This window comes from Sorex araneus, chromosome 5 (assembly GCF_027595985.1).
Source record: "Sorex araneus isolate mSorAra2 chromosome 5, mSorAra2.pri, whole genome shotgun sequence".
Classification (NCBI taxonomy): domain Eukaryota; kingdom Metazoa; phylum Chordata; class Mammalia; order Eulipotyphla; family Soricidae; genus Sorex; species Sorex araneus.
The window spans coordinates 138,042,549-138,048,306 of NC_073306.1; positions in this window are offsets into that span (position 1 = coordinate 138,042,549).

Here is a 5,758-nt window from a genome sequence, read left to right on the forward strand (position 1 = left end):
CGGAAGGGGCTCGGAGCGGAGGCCGCTGGGCACCAGGGCTGCGCCCACAGTGGCCGTGACACGAACGGCCCTTGGAGGGAGGGAGGGAACCTCGTGGCTCCAGGACCGGGTGGGTGGACGCTGTGTCCTCACCGACTCCCGCCCCTGGGCCCGGCTGGCCCGGCCCTGCACGCCTTCCCCTGGCGGGCGGCTCCTGCTGCCTCCCTCCCTCGGAGTGTGGGCGGGACGCGGCTGCCCGGGTTCTTCGAGCTCTTCGCGACTGGAGCTTTCTGCGGCGTTGTCTCAGAATAGACACACTTGTGGGCTTTCCTGGGCCCAAAATAGTCGCGAGACAGGAGCTGACATCGACATCTGAGTGAATTGGAACAACTTGGGCACAACTTGTGATTGGAGCCCGCGAGCGCGTGGTGGCTGCCACGGCCCAGACGGGCCCTTTTATGGAAGACGCGCGGGCAGGGGCCCGGGGCCGCCACCGCACCAGGCATAGCACGGGGCAGAGCACGGGACCCGCGGGAGAGCACGGGACAGGGCACGGGACCCTCGGGAGAGCATGGGGCAGAGCACGGGACCTGTGGGAGAGCACGGGACCCGCGGGAGAGCACGGGACAGAGCACGGGACCTATGGGAGAGCACGGGACCCGCGGGAGAGCACGGGACCCGCGGGAGAGCACGGGACAGAGCACGGGACCTATGGGAGAGCACGGGACCCTCGGGAGAGCACGGGACAGGGCACGGGACCCGTGGGAGAGCACGGGGCAGAGCACGGGACCCGAGGGAGAGCACGGGACAGGGCACGGGACCCTCGGGAGAGCACGGGGCAGAGCATGGGACCCTCGGGAGAGCACGGGACCCTCGGGAGAGCATGGGGCAGAGCATGGGACCCTCGGGAGAGCACGGGACCCAAGGGAGAGCACGGGGGAGAGCACAGGACCCTCGGGAGAGCACGGGACAGAGCATGGGACCCGCGGGGCAGTGAGGGCGCGGCCGTAGCTGGGAGCCAGTCAGTCCCGTTCGGGTCCCCCTGACCTGACTCCATCCTGGCAGCCCCTCTGCGAGTGATCCCTGAGCACAGAGCCAGGAGTCAGCCCTGGGCACTGTGGCCCCCACACCAGGCTGACAAACCACACGCGGCCTTCTGCTCCTGCCTTGCTCTGGGCGGCCTCGGCAGGGGCCAAGGATGTGGGTGGAGCTTCTCTGAGCACTTGGCCCAGAGTCTCCGCAGGGACAGGTGGCCCAGGTGGGCTGTGACCTTGGGCGCCTGCGTTGGAGACGGTGTCGGTTAGGACTCGCCCCTCCCAGCCCGGCTTCCATGAAGACCGCAGGGGTGATCTACATGTGGGTTCAGGCTGCCTCCAGCCTGAACAAGAAACCCCCAGACCTCCGCCCACCGCCCCCTGTCAGAACACAGACAGGCTGAGCATCGTGTGATAAGAAAAACCAACACACACACACACGTGTGTGCATACATGCAAACACATACACACATTTACACACACATCTATGCACACACAACACACATGCACATACATGCACACACAGGAACACACACATGCACACACAGACATACAATCATACAACTCACACATGTACACACATGTGCACACATGTACACGACCACCCACCAAGACGAGCACCAGAACGAGGAGACCCTCCAGGCCCCCAGGCAGCCCCAGGGTGTGCTGACTGGCGGGAGGGGATGGCTGTGCCCAACTGTGGCAGGCGGCCAGGGAGGCTGACCGGGAGCAGGGGCTGCAAGCCTGGAGTGTGGCAGGCAGAGCTGGGCGTGAGACTGGGTCATTGGAGCGGCGGCCCGGAAAACTCCTATCCATACCTCAACACCCCGCGGAGGGCTGGTCTGTGCCACTGTGCCTGGGGTCTGTGTCTGCCTATTTCTCTGTTCTAAGGGCGTGTTTGCAAACAGGGAGCCCAGGGCCGGAGAGGCAGTCCCTGCCTTGCACGACTCAGATTCCAGTATGGGCACCACAGGCGGTCCCCGAGCACGGCCAGGAGTGGTCCCCGAGCACGGCCAGGAGTGGTCCCCGAGCACGGCCAGGACGAAGCTCCTCAGCACAGGTGGCTCCGAAACAGAAAACACCAATGGAACAAACGAAGCACAAGGCAGGAAGCTGCTTCTTCCACCCCACTCTCTGGCTCCCGGAGGCCTGGCGAGACCCTGCTGGGCTCCGGCCCCACGGCCCCCGGGAGACGGGCCCCGCAGCCCCCGAGAGACGGGCCGGGCTGCCTTCCTCCCCTGCCGCCCCGCCGGCCCACGCAGGCTGCTGAGCTTCCTGCTGGGAAAATCAGAAGGAAACAGAACCCAGCCCGACCCGGCCCGGCCCTCGCAGGGCCCTTCCTCCCTCTGCACCCGCCCCTGGAAGCCTCGTGTTTGTCACCCCAACTCCTGCTGCTTTGGGACCGCGGGACAGGGGCTCGGAGGACGAGCACCTCTGGGTCTTCCTCTTGGCGCGGGACGAAAGGACGTGAGGCGACACTGTCCCCAGCCCCCCCCACAGCAGCCCCCTGTGCCGCGGGGCCCAGCTCTCCCCACCCAGGAGACAGTGGCCAGCGGGGCTGAGCGACGAGGGTCTGGGTGACCCGGACACGGGTTCCAAGCCGAGCAGCGTCCCCAGCCCGGGACTCGCATGCACGTGGCCCAAGTGCATTTCCAGGAAGTTCTGCCCTTCCAGAACCGTCCTTGCGGGTGGTGCGTGGAGGCTCTGAGGCCGCTGCGGGCTCCTCCCTCTCGGGGCGGAGGACACCGGGTCCAGGTTCCAGTCTTTGTCTTCGTCAGCACTTCGGAGGGTGCGAGGCCGGGCGGACAGCTGTGCTGTAGTGCTGAGCCTTCCCGGCGGGCTGGCGGGGCTCTGCTTATCCTGCTGGCGGGCTCCACGCCGGGTAGAGGTGCCGGGCCCTAGCCGGTGTCGGGTGCTCTGGGCGATTCATTTCAGCCCCTCCCGCCTGCCTCTTCCCTGTTGATTTCTTCCAAGGGCAGTTGAAGTCGCCTGCAAATACCCTCTGAGGTTCCCTGGCCCCCGCCCAGCCCTGAGCCCTGCCCCCCCAGTCCCTGTGTGGTGACGGGAAGTGACTTCACCAAGCTCCTGTCTCGGCATTCCGGCTCTGGAGTCTGGGTCTCCCCGCGGCCCTTAGCCCTTCTGCCTGGAAGGTTCCAGAAATGAGCTGACAGGTGCCGGCTAAGGCCGACCTCCCTCTTCCTCCCACAGGGAAGGGTTTGAGCCTGGAGACCCCCTGGGAGGAGCTGGAACAGGCCTCAGGGGGCAGCCAGAGGGCGCCTGGCTGGAGGTGGCCGGAGTCCAGTTCACCAGCAGCTGAGCGTGAGGCAGCTCCTGAGCCAAGACTGCTGGGCTCACTTGCACAAACACACACACATGTACTCATACACGCATGCATATGCCACACATGCATACCCACATGAACATGCACACATATGTGTACACATGCACACATACATGCTCACATGCACACATGCATGCACACATGCACACATAAATGTACACACATGTAATGCATGTGTGCACACATGCATACACACATACACATGCATGCACACACATGCATACATGCACACAATACTCTCACACACGCACACATGCACACATACACACACGCAAATGCACACATATGATGCACTAACACTTATGGCAGCCAGATCTTTCCTCGTGATGGTGCTTTACCTGCTCAAACTCAGGCTCAGCAAAGACTGCATCTCACCGAGACTCAAACTGGGGGCAGGTGGGCAGAGGGGAGGGGGGTCTGGAGCTGGAAGGGGGGGTGGTGAGGGCCCGGGGTGAGGGAAAGTTGGAGGAAGAGTCCCCACTCGGAGCCGTGGGCCTTGGAGGCCCCACTGGGATTTTGTTGGCTAGGAATGGCCGCAGGCTCTGTCCAGCTCGAGGGGAGGGGCGCCTCTAGCCCTCCCCGTGTCCCTGTCCCTGGGCTGGCGGGAGCGAGGCCCCGGGTGCCTTCCTGGAGGCCTTCGCCCTGTTGCCATCGGATCATGGGTGACACTCTGTCCCTCGGGGCTGCCTTGCAATTGCGCAGGCAGAAAGCCGGGCTCGGGACCCGGTGGTCTGTCCTCAGAGCTCAGCCCCGGCCCCACGTCCTCCCGGGCTGGCCCTCATGCTGTGGTCCCCAAGGCTCGGACACGTGCTTGGAAACAATCCCAGGCCAGAAATGAGGGGACCCACTTGGGAGGTCTTCCGCTGGGGGAGCAGTTTGCTGTGACTCTCGCCAGGGACCTGGGCACCCCTAGGGGGACAAGCAAAGAGAGGAGGAGACTTTGTAGGGGAAAACGAGGCCCAGACACGGGGTGTCCATGCTTCCTCCTGTCACAGTGCACAGCAGCCTACATACATGAACCAGACGGTCAGTGAATCCCCACAGTCCACTCCTGTGCTCATCTGCCTGCCCACCCACTGTCCATCCGTCTATCCGTCTGTCCACCCATGCACCTAGCCATCAATTTCTCTCAGCCATCTACTCACCTGTCACCCATCCATTCATCCATCACCACCCATCACCCACCCACTCACTTACCATCGATCTGTCCATCTATCACCATCTGTTCATCGGTCCATCCACTCATCATCCATCCATCCACTGCCTGTTCATTCATCTCTGTCCATCTATCCTTCCATTTCATGCAGCCACCCTCCACCCATCCTCCATCCCTCCATCCTACATACATCCATCCATCCTCCATCCCTCCCTCTATCCATCTATCCATCCATCCATCCATCCATCCTCCATCCATCCATCCTCCATCCCTCCGTCCATCCATCCATCCTCCATCCCTCCATCCACACCAATCCACATCCATCCATCCTCCATCCCTCCATCCATCCCTCCATTCTCTATCCCTCCATCCCTCCATCCATCCATCCTCCATCCCTCCATCCACACCAATCCACATCCATCCATCCTCCATCCCTCCATCCATCCCTCCATTCTCTATCCCTCCATCCCTCCATCCATCCATCCTCCATCCCTCCATCCACACCAATCCACATTCATCTATCCTCCATCCATCTATCCATCCATGCACCCATCCTCCATCCATCCATCCTCCATCCCTCCCTCCATCCATCCATTCTCTATCCCTCCATCCCTCCATCCATCCATCTATCCTCCATCACTCCATCCATCCATCCATCCATCCTCTACCATCCGTCCTCCATCCCTCCACACACCCACCCATCCATTCTGGTTCTTCTCCTTCGCTCTGGGCTCAGGGACCACTTCCGGTGTTGCTCAGGGGACCGTAAGCAGCGCCAGGGAGTCAAACCAGGACGGCCCAGTGATAAATCAGAAGCACCCGAGCCGCTATCCTCTTCCTTTGGTCACTCCATCAATTAATTTTTTAAACCCATTTCTTTCGTGTATCCGTGTGCGGGTCCATGTCTCCCCATGCACCCACTCATCATACCTGTAGCCGTTCATGTCTTTGCTTATTCAAGAATCCATTCAATTGCTCATCCCTCCCTCCGTCCTTTCTCCTTCCCCCACTCTCCAGCCCCCATCTTCCCTCCCCCGCCCTTTGCCCTCCCTCCCCTATGTGAGGACGCCCAGGCGTGAAGGCACAGTACCTGCCCCCGCCTGCATCCCTGGCCAAGTCCACCGGGTCCAGCCTCCTCCGCACAGTGTCGGCCGAGAGAATCCCCAGTTCCCACCCAGGGCGTCACCTCCTCAGCCCTCACTCTGCAATACAGCTGCCCAACACGCACACACACAGAGCACACGTACA